This window comes from Taudactylus pleione, unplaced genomic scaffold, assembly GCF_031769625.1.
Source record: "Taudactylus pleione unplaced genomic scaffold, aTauple2 ptg000016l, whole genome shotgun sequence".
Lineage (NCBI taxonomy): Eukaryota > Metazoa > Chordata > Amphibia > Anura > Myobatrachidae > Taudactylus > Taudactylus pleione.
In genome coordinates, this window is record NW_028284418.1 from 29,189,883 (window position 1) to 29,205,095 (window position 15,213).

Consider the following 15,213-nt stretch of genomic DNA (forward strand, 5'->3'; position numbering starts at 1 on the left):
ACTTCAGTCATAAATGAACGTGAGAGAGCGTCAGCTTTCTTGTTTAAGATGCCAGGTTGGAACTGGAGCTTTAAATCAAATCTGGGGAAAAAAAGAGACCCAGCAGGCCTGCCTGGCGTTCAACCGATGAGCTGTTTGAAGATAAATTAATTTTTTATGGTCCGTGATGACTGTGACTGTGAAAATTTATGGGAGAAGAATCCGCATGGATGGGTTTTCCCATCCTCAGCGACTTGAGACAGTACCTCCCCTACTCCAACAGAAGACGCGTCAACTTCCACAGTAAAAGGTCTATCAAGTTGAGGTTGGCGGAGAATTGGTGCCGTAGAGAATGCAATTTAAAATTTTTGGAAGGCCTGCACTGCTGGATCAGGCCAACTGGAAGGACTGGCTCCTTTCCTCGTGAGAGAAGTAATAAGTGATACCAACGTAGAGAAATTCGGAATCAACCTTCTGTAATAATTTGAAATTCCCAAAAACCGATGGTACACCGACAGGGGTGTTGGACGTACTGTTGCACAGGATACACGCTGGAAGTTTGGACCACAGGCAAAAGTATTGGACGCACTATTGACCTGGATATCACTGAAGCCTTGGCACACAGGCGGAGATGTAGAGACACATTGCAGCACCCATGACGGGAACTCCGATCCCTGGCACCGGACCACCCTCAGCCTCCTGCACACTGGGAGAATCCTCAGCTCCTCCGCCGCCGCCACACCAGCCGCCCGACTGCCCGGGAAGTCAGAGGAAGCTGGCGCGATGGTAAGGCACGGCCGATCCCAGTCTGAACCCTGACATTTAGTATAGATATTATGTGTAAATAAATTATTCATTGAAATAAAGAAACTAGATACAAGGATGGGGAAAGTGTCTGCCACCCTGCGACGCTGTCACATTGGTTTACTGTTCATTTGCACTTTTACATTTTGCTTATCCCTAATAAAAAATTGGTTTGCATTAAAGCAATAAATTAAGTCAAGCAGTAACATACACAGAGTATAGATAACATACATTGTCATAACATATAATAGATAAGTGTATTAATTAAGAGTATGCAAAATCAAAATTCAAAGCCTAGTGTAGATAAAATGGATGACTTATTGAAAATATTGAAGATTTAGGGCGCCATAGGTCATTATCTACTATTGGGTTTTATGTTGTAATGCTGAGTATCTGCATATGGTCGTCATAGAACCAGACACAGGGGCTCCTGCCAAATCTTTAATTAAGCAGTCCCTATCAGACAATGGTATGCAGTGTGAGGACAAACAGCTTCATAGATGACTAATGGGTGTTCTTTGAACCTTTGAGGTTTTAGATATCAAAGCTTCACAGCTGCACAACTACTACCAGAAAACAAATAATACTAGAATTGAAAATGAGAAATCACAACATTAAATATAGTTAATTCAGGATAATGTAAGTTATAATGACAATGTTAAATCACACAGGAGGTAAATATGCTTAGTGCAATGTCAGCAGCTGCATAGACAGTAACAGACAGAGATTTGAAAGGCTGAATCTGTTGCAGAGAATTAAAATTGCTGTGAATGATACAACTTCCAAACATAGATATCCTTAACCATGTCAAGGTCAAATGAAGCAATGTCACAGGTAAAAGCCAGTGACTGAAAGACACAACTACCAGAAGAAAATGTTAAAGTTTGAACCCAATTTATAAAGGTTGGCTGAATTTCCCCTTCTTGCTAGGGACCTGGAAGTGACGTGAGTGAGGGCGGAAGTGCAGGTCATGCCCATGAAGGCCAGCTAAACAAGTAAGTTGTCCCCACTTAAAAAAAAACATGTCCCCTCGCGGGCTCACTGCGCTCGCCACGCTTCGGGCTCGGTGGCTCGCTACGCTCGCCAGAATGGTTATATTCCCCCTCTATGCCCACTTAGATGGTAGGGAATGACGCTGGACACTAGCTGATGACGTCAGGGTCCTCTCCATGAAGGGGATTTAGACACTACCAATTTATAAAGGGTTTTGCCGTTAATAGAGCTTATTCATGTGTGTGAAGGGTCTACAACTGGCTGTGACCAAGACTGGGTAAAATGTTTTGATATAGGGATTCTATTTTGGATGGTGTTACCACAGGTTTTAATTTTTAAGCAAGATGTCTTTGAAATTAATAGTAATAGTAATAATAATAATAATAATAATAATAATAATAATAATATGTTGGGGAGGGTTAGCTATATGCATTGTTAATAACAATTGTATATTGTTATATTTCTGTGTAGAACTTTATTAAAAATAAGTGAATAAAATATTACATTGCAGGAACATTGGTATTTTAATAATAGGCCCCTTAAGGTGGGTACACACTATACAGATACAGTATATCTGCAGATGATGGTCGTTCATCCACACTGAATGGCCATCATCTGTGTCTGGCCGCGGGTCCCGGCGGCCAGGGGGCAGGGAGGGGGAGTGTCCCGCCCCCCTCCCCCGGCTGCCGCTGTGTGTATACAGGCACCCGTACACACTTGCTGATGGACAGAAATGTCTGCAGACATATCTGTCCATCGTGGTAAGATTGGAGGGTACGTGCGCTCCTTGGTTGTGTGTGTGTATTGGTGGGGAGAGGGAGGAGGGAAAAAAACGGGGGGAGCTTGGGGGGAGCAGATGGCTGTGTGTTGCGGTGGATGTGTTGTTGTAGAACAGAAATACTGGAGGCTGGATGGGTGGTGGAAGAAACAAATATGTTTATTTGTATCTGTGTGTGCACATAGGGGATGGTAGTTGCTCAGTAGGAGGCACAGTGCTCCTGGAGGATAAATGTCTCTTAGATGGTTCATGGCAGCACACACTGCTCAGTTGTTGGTGATTTGGGGTGACAGGGCGTATCCACAGTGTGGGGAGTAGGGTCAACCCTTTCAGGGGGCTCCTTGACATGCGGTCCTGACTACTGCATGCTTCCCTGCTGGACCTATGGTCGACAGACTTCTGAACTGGGATGCCCTGTTGGAGGTGATCAGGGGTGCTCCCACTTTGCGGCATCCCGAACTGGTGAGAATGGGTGCTGACCTACCGGTAGGTGCCCAGGTCCGTTGGTGTGGGATCAGTTCTTCTCAAAGTCCAGTATGATGCCGCGGTGGGGGACGTGCACTGTTTCAGTGGCTCAGTCCATGGATGCAGTGCAGGTGAAACCTGTGCTGCGTGCGGTGGTGTGATGAGTGCGTGCAGCGCTTTCGTTTGGCAGAGGCTGGGGCTGGTGTGAGTGGGGACCAGCGTCCGGTTAAGCGCCGCTGCTGCCGTTCAAGTGCCCAGATTGCGGCAGATGTAGATGTAGGTGGGTTCAAGATGGGTAGGTGTCTGGGGCTCTCCAACGCGTTTCAGCACAGGTGCCTTCTTCAAGGAGGTGTGAGATGATCAATGCTTCTGAGGTACTTATGTAGTGCACTTCTGGGGGTGGGGGTATGGTCAGGTGACTCAAGGGGCCAATGGTGTGTTTGAGAGGTAATACAGTGCAGGTGTGTGCATGGATTTGCTGAATGGTGATGCGGTGCAGGTGTGTGCATGGATTTGCTGAATGGTGATGCGGTGCAGGTGTGTGCAAGGACTAGCTGGAGTGATAAGTGTAATTAGATTAGGCCAATGGTGTGTTTGAATGGTAATGCGGTGCAGGTGTGTGCAGGGACTTACTGAATGGTGATGAGGTGCAGGTGTGTGCAGGGGCTGGTTGGAGTAATGAGTGTAATCAGATTAAACCAATGGTGTGTTTGAATGGTAATGCGGTGCTGGTGTGTGTAGGGACTTGCTGAATGGTGAATGGTGATTAAGTGCAGGTTTGTGCAGGGACTGGCTGGAGTGATGAGTGTTTATTTATTTTAATTTTTTTTGGAGTAATGAGTGTAATCAGATTAAACCAATGGTGTGTTTGAATGGTAATGCGGTGCAGGTGTGTGCAGGGACTTGCTGATTGGTGAATGGTGATGAGGTGCAGGTGTGTGCAGGGACTGGCTGGAGTGATGAGTGTTTGTTTATTTATTTCTTTTTATTTATTTATTTATTTATTTTTTATATTTTTTTGCGGTGCAGGGACTGTCTGAATGGTGATGAGGTACAGGTGTGTGCAGGGACTTGCTGAATGGTGAATGGTGATGAAGTGCAGGTGTGTGCAGGGACTGGCTGGAGTGATGAGTGTTTATTTTAATTTTTTTTTTATATTTTTTTTTTGCAGTGCAGGGACTTGCTGAATGGTGAATGGTGATAAGGTGCAGGTGTATGCAGGGACTGGCTGGAGTGATGAGTGTTTGTTTATTTATTTTTATTTTTTGCGGTGCAGGGACTTGCTGAATGGTGATGAGGTACAGGTTTGTGCAGGGACTGACCTGGGTGATGAGTGTTTGTTTATTTATTTATTTTTTTATTTTTTTTGTTGTTGTTTTGCGGTGCAGGTGTGTGCAGGTACTTGCTGAATGATGTTGAGGAGCAGGTGTGTGCAGGGGCTGATTGCGTTGTGGTTACTAATGTACAGGTTGGGGTTGGGTGTGTCTTGTGTATGTGATTGGGATGGGTTATGGTTGTGTGTTGTGAATTATGATGGTTTTTGGTGTATGGTGTCATCCTATGGAGTTGCAGTGGAGCAATAACTTCAGTCTTATGTTGGGGTGGTGGTTGGTTTGGGTGTGTGTTATTTGGAGATGATTGACTGGATTTCATTGTCTATGTTGAGACCGCTGGGTGTGAAAGTGTCCAGAGTGAATATCCATTTTAATTCTTCTTTATTGAGTCTTTTGTTTAAGTCACCCCCTCTCCAGTTGTGAGTGATGGTCTTGATACCTAGGAATTCAATGTCCTTGGGGTTACTTTGGTGTTTCTCCAGGAAATGTAGGGGAATGTTGTCGTTTTCTGATTTGTTACTGATGCTTCTGAGGTGCTCTGCTAATCTTGTTTTAAGTGGCCTCACGGGTCTGCCTATGTACTGTAGGTTGCATGTGCATCTTAATAGGTAAACTACGTGGCTGGTGTTGCAGGAAATATGTTCCTGTATCTTGTATGTGTTACCTGTTTTGGCGGAGGTGAAAGTGGTAGTGGGTCTTTATTGAGTCTTTTGTTTAAGTCACCCCCTCTCCAGTTGTGAGTGATGGTCTTGATACCTAGGAATTCAATGTCCTTGGGGTTACTTTGGTGTTTCTCCAGGAAATGTAGGGGAATGTTGTCGTTTTCTGATTTGTTACTGATGCTTCTGAGGTGCTCTGCTAATCTTGTTTTAAGTGGCCTCACGGGTCTGCCTATGTACTGTAGGTTGCATGTGCATCTTAATAGGTAAACTACGTGGCTGGTGTTGCAGGAAATATGTTCCTGCATCTTGTATGTGTTACCTGTTTTGGCGGAGGTGAAAGTGGTAGTGGGTTTTGTGCTTCTGTAGTCTAGAGTGCGGCAATTGCTGCATGTGCTGCAATGATAGAAGCCATTGTGGACGGGCTGCTTGGTAAGGGTCATTTGTTTGAGAGTAGGTGGTGGGATGTGGTTTGAGACTAATTTGCTTTTGATGTCTGGAGCTTTTCTGTATATTATCAAGGGGCGTCGTGGGAGTGTGTCTGTGAGTGATTCGTCTTTTAGGAGCAGATTCCAGTGTTTCTGAATGATGTGTTTAATCAGTCCAGCACTTTCGTTGTATTGTGTGATGAATGGGATGGTGTCTTGCATGTGTTTTTCTTTGTTCTTGTTGTAAGTGAGTAGTGGTCCTCTTTCTTCATTCCCTATCTTCTGTAATGTATGTTGTAGTGAGTCGGTGTTGTATTTTTTCTCTGTAAATTGTTGTTTGAGTTTTTCTCCTTGTTCATAGTAATCGGTGATATTTGTACAGTTCCGTCTTATGCATTTAAATTGGCCCACTGGTATGTTCTGGAGCCAATTGGGGTGGTGACCACTGTCCGACAGAATGTAGCTGTTAACATCAACTTGTTTGTGATAGGTTTTGGTGTGGATCTTGTGTTCTTTGATGAAGATGTGAAAGTTGAGGAAATTGACATTGGATTGGCTGTATTGGGATGTGAAGTGGAGATTCCTGTCGTTGTTGTTGATGTGTGTAAGAAAATCTTTGAGGTTGTCTAGGGGTCCTTTCCAAATGCAGAATACGTCGTCTATGTACCTTGTCCAGAGGACTAGATTTGCTCCCCAGTTATGCCCCGACCAGATGTTGGATTCCTCCCAACTGCTCATAAAAAGGTTGGCATAACTGGGCGCAAATCGAGTCCCCATGGTGGTCCCTGTCTTCTGTCTGTGATAGTCACCGTCAAACCAGAAATAGTTGTGTGTTAGTATATAGTTGATGCTATCCAAGATGAACTGTGTCTGTCGGGGGTCTAGTGTTGGGTCTTTGTCTAGGAAATGGCATATACTGTTTAATCCTTGTGTGTGGTCGATGATGGTGTATAGTGATGTGACATCACTTGTTACAAGCCAGTGGTCATCACCCCAAGTGACTCCTTCCAGTATTTGGAGTATGTGTGTCGTGTCCTGTATGTAGGATGGTTGTTGTTTGACGTACGGTTGCAATAGATGGTCTATGTATTGTGACAGGTTTGCAGTCATTGAATTGATTCCGGATATGATGGGTCTACCTGGGGGGTTTGTGATGTCTTTATGTATTTTGGGGAGGTAGTAGAAGACGGGGATGACAGGGTGTGGGTTGTGTATGAAATTGTGTTCATCTTTTGTGAGGATGCCGTCTTTGAGTCCTGTTCTGTGTATGCTGTTTAGTTCATTGTGGAATGCCTGGGTTGGGCCTTTGTTTAATGTCTCATATGTATGTTTATCTTGTAGAAGTCTCTGTGATTCCCTGATGTAGTCTGTTTTGTTGAGTAGCACTATGCCTCCGCCCTTGTCTGCTGGCTTGATTATAAGGTTGTGGTTTTGTCGCAGTCTTTTGAGGGCTTTCTGTTCGTTTATGGTTAGGTTTTTGATGTGGTTTTTCTTTGGTGTTGGTATTTTATTGATATCGTCCATGACTAGTTTTTTGAATGTGTGTATAAGATGTCCTTTTAAGTGGCTGGGGTAGAACTTGGATGGTGGCTTCAATGTGGTGTGTTTGTAGTTGTCTGGTTCGGGTGATGGTTTGGTGGCGGGGTGTGTCATGAAGTATTTTTTCAGTGTTAGGCGTCGTACGAATCTGTGAACATCTAGGTAAATTTCAAATTTGTTGAGTGCCTTGTGTGGGGCAAATTTCAGTCCTTTGTTGAGTAGTTATGTGTTCTCTTTGGAGAGTTGATGTTCGCTGAGGTTGAAAATCCCTGTAGTGGGTGTCATTGTGGGTGTTTGGGGCGTGTGGTGTGGTTTTCCTCTTTGTCCTCCTCTACATCCTCGTCTAATTGGTTTAGTTTTCTTTTTTGGCTCATTGGTGTTTGTGTCGGGTGTCGTGTTGTTGGTGGGCAGGTACGACTTCCTGCCTCCAGGTCTAAAAAATTGAGTGACCATGGTTCTTGGTTTGGGTGTTTTTCTTTGGTTATGTTGTCTGTTGTCTGTGTTTGTTGTGGTTGGTGGCCCTCTTGGTCTGATGGGTTGGGGATTGTGTGGCCGCCCCTGATGGTGGTGATCCACCCTTGTTCCAGTGAGAGTCTCGCTAGGTTTTCGTGTTGTGTGTCTTGGTCGTTATCTTCAATCTCGTATATGCTGAATGAGGTGTCAGTTACTGAACTTGTGTCGGATGCTGGTAGGGGGTCTGTGTCTTTGTTTGTAGAGTGTTCCGGGGTTTTGTGAACTTTGTGGATTTTGGACATATACTGTTGGTATGTGAGTTTTAGTTTTCTGTATATCGGTGTGTCGTTGGGAGATGTGTTGGATTCTATGTTCTGTGGAAGTGGGTGTGTCTGTGTTTTGTTAGTGTTGTTTATCCTGGATTTGTGTGTTTGTTTCTTGGTTCGGGTTGTCTGTGTGTGTTCTCTGTGTGTCTTGGGTGCTGAGTCTGTGTTGGTGTTACCACTTTTGTCGCATAGTATTTCTGTCCATCGGCTGTGCAGCACAGCCAATGCAATATGTCTGTGAACGACAACGTTTACAGACATATCGCGGGTACACACTGGCCGACGGGCAGCAGATATATTGACCAATCAATTGATCGGCCAAAATAACTGTCAGTGTGTACCCGGCTTTAGTTTGCTCTGTCTCTTTATTGTGCTTTGTTTTTTTGTTGTTTAGTTAATAATGCACTTTAGAAGATACTCATTAGAATTCCTTACCTGGTGAAAGGCAGGTTGATTTGAACTCAAACTATTTACATTAGAAACAATTCCCATATTTTCCAATCACAGGAAATTACCCCATCATCTATCAATAAAGACTCCAGGTTGTGAGATAAGGAGTCTCTAAACTTGATAAATGTTCTTCTAATCCTTTTCTGACAAAATAATAATAAAATAAAATAAAGACATCTATCATCCCCTCTGACTGTCCCCTCCAGACATACCAGTTACAAAGAGAATTGTCACAATCTATTTTTGTTCAATCTGGGAATAGGCATCTTAAAATCTTAGAAAACATACATTGTATCTAAGTAATATAATCTATTGCTGGTGGTGGTAAATTGCAATAAATTCATTTGAAAAAATACTGTATATACTGTACATAAGGGTCATCTATGTCTATGTCTAAAGCTGGGTATCACTGGGATCACTCCTGATCAGCCGAGTACTGTGTCCCCAGCGTGACCCCCTCTGAGCCCCGAACATACTGTGCTAGAAATAGCTCAGTGTGTGTACGGGCTTCTATGGGTTCGTGAGGTCAGACCAATAAATATTAAACAGTACATAAGATGCAACCTTCCGATCCCGACCACTGCAAGAGAGTTATAAGCCGTGTATTGGCTGACACTCATGCAGTGGTCCTGCATACACATATATACAATTGTTGGCCTGATCATATCGGGTGATCGGGTCGAGGATTGTATAGATGTGTACCCAGACGGACTAACCTTTACTACCCACACTCATCATGAGCTTTTGGTTCCCATGACCCTGTTATCAGTTCACCGGTTCTCCTTGCTTGGACCACTTTTGGAAGACACTAACCCCTGCATACCGGGAACACACCATAGAGTCTGCTGTTTGGGAGATGCTCTTACCCAGTTGTCTAGCCATCACAATTTGGCCCTTGTCAAAGCCGGTCAGATCCTAATGCTTGTACATTTTTTCTGCTTCCAACACATCAACCTCAAGAACTGACTATTCACTTGCTGCTATATACGGCACATGTGCCACTAGTGAGGATCCTGCTAATTGAGCTTACACCCGTAAGGGTGTTGACAGGAAACAGTATAATCTCTCTTAGTAGCAACATGGGATATTCGGACATCTTTTCTAATGCTGTAAGCAATCTTTGAATCTGTACTGATTTTTATAAAAAAATAAAACTATTTTTGATAACAACTATCTATTGGCCATTGGTCCTCCTTTCTTTCGGGTGATTGGTGAGAGGGTAATATTATATAGCATACCAGACATTCCAGTCTCCACATGATGTTTTCAAGTTGAAAGGATCATCCAAATAACTCAAGTCAATATTGGATCCAAAATGTATGTTTTATTTCTTCACACATGGACATATCAACAGTGCTGAGTTCCTATACCAGGAAGAACCCTGTACATCACATAGCGCCCCCTGATTTTCTATGTGCTTCTATCCTCTAATTCTTGCTAACAGGAAATCTACTGTGAGGTGCAGATTTTTAGCATTTTTGTGTTACTAGCTCAAGATAAGGGTATTAATATATATATATATATATTAGGGGTGAGCGGGTTCGGATTTCTGAAATCCGAACCCCCCCGAGCCCCCCCGATCCGAGTCCGATCCGAGTCAGGCTCGACTTTTCCCGCCTGACTCGGATTCTGAAATCGAGGCAAAACGTCATCTTCCCGCCTTCCGAGTCTCGCGGGTTTTGGATCCTATATAAGGTACCCACGTCGGCGCCATTTTCTCACTCGGCTGTGGACAGTGAAGAGGGAGGGTGGGAGTTAGGGCTGTGTAGTGTAGTGTAGTGTAGTGCTGCTGTTGTCCACTACTTCAAAGTCCATAGGGGCTGGCTGTGTTGTGCTGTGCTGCTGTTGTTAATAGGGGCTGTGTCCACTACTTCAAAGTCCATAGGGGCTGGCTGGACTGTGTTGTGCAGTCAGTTCTCCATAGGGGCTGTGTCCACTCCAAAGTCCTGTGCAGTGTCCCAGTCCTAAAGAGGTGCTGTAGTGTTGTCCAGGGGGTGCTCTGTCCATCAGGGGTGCTCCCCCCAAGTGCTAAAAATATAATATATTTTCTGTGTTTGTGAATTGTGTGCGCAGTAGCCGCACGTGCATCAACAAAGTAGTGCCAAGCGTGCGCCTGTGTCATAAGTAAAGGGCCGGCTGGCTTGACCGTTAAGGGTGCTGTAACCCCCGAAAGTACACTCCAGTCCAAACCAAAAAAAAATTATTTTCTGTGTTTGTGAATTGTGTGCGCAGTAGCCGCACGTGCATCAACAAAGTAGTGCCAAGCGTGCGCCTGTGTCATAAGTAAAGGGCCGGCTGGCTTGACCGTTAAGGGTGCTGTAACCCCCGAAAGTACACTCCAGTCCAAACCAAAAAAAAAATTATTTTCTGTGTTTGTGAATTGTGTGCGCAGTAGCCGCACGTGCATCAACAAAGTAGTGCCAAGCGTGCGCCTGTGTCATAAGTAAAGGGCCGGCTGGCTTGACCGTTAAAGGGTGCTGTAACCCCCAAAGTACACTCCAGTCCAAACCAAAAAAAAAATTATTTTCTGTGTTTGTGAATTGTGTGCGCAGTAGCCGCACGTGCATCAACAAAGTAGTGCCAAGCGTGCGCCTGTGTCATAAGTAAAGGGCCGGCTGGCTTGACCGTTAAAGGGTGCTGTAACCCCCGAAAGTACACTCCAGTCCAAACCAAAAAAAAATTATTTTCTGTGTTTGTGAATTGTGTGCGCAGTAGCCGCACGTGCATCAACAAAGTAGTGCCAAGCGTGCGCCTGTGTCATAAGTAAAGGGCCGGCTGGCTTGACCGTTAAGGGTGCTGTAACCCCCGAAAGTACACTCCAGTCCAAACCAAAAAAAAAATTATTTTCTGTGTTTGTGAATTGTGTGCGCAGTAGCCGCACGTGCATCAACAAAGTAGTGCCAAGCGTGCGCCTGTGTCATAAGTAAAGGGCCGGCTGGCTTGACCGTTAAAGGGTGCTGTAACCCCCGAAAGTACACTCCAGTCCAAACCAAAAAAAAAATTATTTTCTGTGTTTGTGAATTGTGTGCGCAGTAGCCGCACGTGCATCAACAAAGTAGTGCCAAGCGTGCGCCTGTGTCATAAGTAAAGGGCCGGCTGGCTTGACCGTTAAAGGGTGCTGTAACCCACAAAGTACACTCCAGTCCAAACCCAAAAAAAAATTATTTTCTGTGTTTAGCCGCACGTATATATCAAATCGATATAACATAAATGGAGGACCAAACTTTCTCCGATAAAAATAAAATAGAGAAAGATCAAGAACCACTTCCTCCTAGTGCTGAAGCTGCTGCCACTAGTCATGACATAGACGATAACATGCCATCAACGTCGTCTGCCAAGGCCGATGCCCAATGTCATAGTAGAGGGCACATACAATCCCAAATGGCAAAGTTCAGGAAAATGACCTTGAAAAAGACATTTAAATCAGCTGAAGAGAAACGTAAACTTGCCAATATGCCATTTACGACACGGAGTGGCAAGGAACGGCTAAGGTCGATCCCTAGTATGTTCATGACTAGTGGTTCAGCTTCACATGACGATGGAAGCCCTCCTCCCACTAAAAAAATCAAAAGAGTTAAGCTGGCAAAAGCACAGCGAAGAACTGTGCTTTCTAAGAAGATATCACAAATCCCCAAGGAGAGTCCAAGTGTGGTGGTGGTTGCGATGCCTGACCTTCCCAGCACTGGACGGGAAGAGGTGGCTCTTTCCACCATTTGCACGCCCCCTGCAAGTGCTGAAAGGAGCACCCACAGTCCACTTGCTGATATGCAAATTGAAGATGTCACTGTTGAAGTACAACAGGATGAGGATACTGGTGTAGCTGGCGCTGAGGAGGAAGTTGGCGAGGAGGATTCTGATGGTGATGTGGTTTGTTTAAATCAGGCTCCGGGGGAGACAGTTGTTGTCCGTGGGATGAAAAAGCCCATCACGGTCATGCCTGGGCAGAAGACCAAACATTCCACCTCTTTGGTCTGGCAATATTTCTATCCAAATCCGGACAACAACTGTCTTGCCATATGTACCATATGTAAAGGTGAAATAAGTAGGGGTAGGGACGTCAACCACCTAGGAACATCCTCCCTTATACGGCACCTGCAGCGCGTTCATAAAAAGTTACTGTCAAGTTCAGAAACTTTGGCTAAGACCGTAAGCAGTCCAGGGACACCTAAATCCCGTTGTCCTGTTGTATCCAAGCGCCTGCAAACCACACCGTCAACTCCCTCCTCGTCAATTTCCTCCTTAGTTAGGATCGGAAGTAGTCCTGCAGGCCATGTCACTGGCATGACTGACTCTCCTATCCGGGATTCCTCCGGAGGATCCTGCATTGCTACGCCTACTGCTGCCGCTGCTGCTGTTGCTGCTGCTGGGAGTCGTTCATCATCCCAGAGAGGAAGTAGGAACACAGCTACTTTTACTAAACAATTGACCCTCCAACAGTCCTTAGCGAGGAGGATGAAGTACGAAAGCAGTCATCCTGAAGCAAAACGTATAACTGAGGCCTTGACTGCTATGTTGGTGTTAGACGTGCGTCCGGTATCCGCCATTAGTGCAGTGGGATTTAGACAATTGATGGAGGTAGTGTGTCCCCGGTTCCAAATCCCGTCTAGATTCCACTTCACTAGGCAGGCGATACCGAGACTGTACAGAAACGTCAGAAAAAGTGTCCTCAGTGTCCTGAAAAATGCCGTTGTACACAATGTCCACTTAACCACGGACATGTGGACAAGTGGAACAGGGCAGACTAAGGACTATATGACTGTGACAGCCCACTGGGTAGATGTATCACCTTACGCAGCAACAGCAGCAGCGTCACCAGTAGCAGCATCTCAGAAATGCCAGCTCGTTACAAGGCAGGCTACGCTGTGTATCACCGGTTTCAGTAAGAGGCACACCGCCGACAACCTCTTAGAGAAACTGAGGGAAATCATCGCCCAGTGGCTTACCCCACTTAGACTCTCCTGGGGATTTGTGATATCTGACAACGCCACCAATATTGTGCGGGCATTACATCTGGGCAAATTCCAGCACGTCCCATGTTTTGCTCACACAATAAACTTGGTGGTGCAGAATTTTCTGAAAAGCGACAGGGGCGTGCAGGAGACGCTTTGGGTGGCCCGAAAAATTTCTGGCCACTTTCGCCATTCAGCGACTGCGTGCCGAAGACTGGAGCGCCAGCAAACACTCTTGAACCTGCCCCGCCATCACCTGAAGCAAGAGGTTGTGACGCGGTGGAACTCAACCCTCTATATGCTTCAGAGGATGGAGGAGCAGCAAAAGGCCATACAAGCCTATACATCCACCTATGACATAGGCAAAGGAGGGGGTATGCACCTGACTCAAGCGCAGTGGAGAATGATTTCCGTGTTGTGCAAGGTTCTCCAGCCCTTCGAACTTGCCACACGTGAAGTCAGTTCAGACACTGCCAGCTTGAGTCAGGTCATTCCCCTCATCAGGCTTTTGCAGAAGCAGCTGGAGAAAGTGAAGGAGGAGCTAAGACGGAGCGATTCCGCTCGGCATGTGGGACTTGTGGATGAAGCCCTTCATTCGCTTTGCCAGGATTCCAGGGTGGTCAATCTGTTGAAATTAGACCACTACGTTTTGGCCACCGTGCTCAATCCTAGGTTTAAAGCCTATGTGGTGTCTCTCTTTCCGGCCGACACAAGCCTGCAGAGGTGCAAAGACCTGCTGGTGAACACACTGTCAGCTGAAGCGGAACGTGACACGTCAACGGCTCCTTCTTCATTTTCTCCTGCAACTGGGGCTGCCAGGAAAAAACTTAGGTATCCTAAGCAACCCGCTGGCGGTGATGCAGGGCAGGCAGGACCAAGTTTGGACATCTGGTCCGGACTGAAGGACCTGGCAACAATTTCTGACATGTCTACTGTCACTGCATATGATACTGTCACCATTGACAGAATGGTGGAGGATTACATCGGTGACAGCATCCAAGTAGGCATGGCAGACAGTCCATACCTGTACTGGCAGGAAAAAGAGGCAATTTGGAGGCCCCTGTACAAACTGGCTCTATTTTACCTGAGTTGCCCCCCCTCCAGTGTGTACTCCGAAAGAGTGTTTAGTGCAGCCGGGAACCTTGTCAGCGAAAGGCGTAGGAGGTTGCTTCCACAGAATGTGGAGAAGATGATGTTCATCAAAATGAATTATCAGCTCTTCCAGGGAGACCAGCCTCCAGAAGGTACAGAGGGACCTGTGGTGGTGGATTCAAGTGGGGACGAGTTAATACTTTGTGAGGATGAGGATGTACACACTGAAGAGGGTGAGGAATCGGTGGATGAGGAGGATGAGGATGACATCTTGCCTCCATAGAGCCAGTTTGTGCAGGGACACATTAATTGCCAGCTTGTTTTGTGGGGGCCCAAACGAACCAATCATTTCAGCCACAGTTGTGTGGCAGACCCTGGCGCTGAAATGATTGGTTTGTTAAAGTGTGCATGTCCTGTTTATACAACATAAGGGTGGGTGGGAGGGCCCAAGGACAATTCCATCTTGCACCTCTTTTTTTTCTTTGCATTATGTACAGTTTGGGGCCTAGTTTTTCAAACTGCCATCCTGTCTGCCACTGCAGTTTCACGCCTAGATGGGTCACGTGTTTGTGCCGCCCACTCGTGTCGCTTAGCATAGTCATCCAGCTACCTCGGTGCAACGTTTTGGACATAAAAACACTATTGTGAGGTGTGAGGTGTTCAGAATAGACTGGAAATGAGTGGAAATTAAGGTTATTGAGGTTAATAATAGCATAGGAGCAGAAAAACCTACAAATTCTGTGATTTTAGCTGTTTTTATGCTTTTTTTAAAAAAAATACAGATCCAAAACACAAAACCCAGAACCCAAAACACGGAAGGGTGGTTTTGGCAAAACCAATCCAGATCCAAAACACGAAGAAAGATCCAGATCCAAAACCAAAACACAAAACACGAAAAGTGGCCGGTGCACACCCCTAATATATATATATATATACATACATACATAGCATATATATATATATA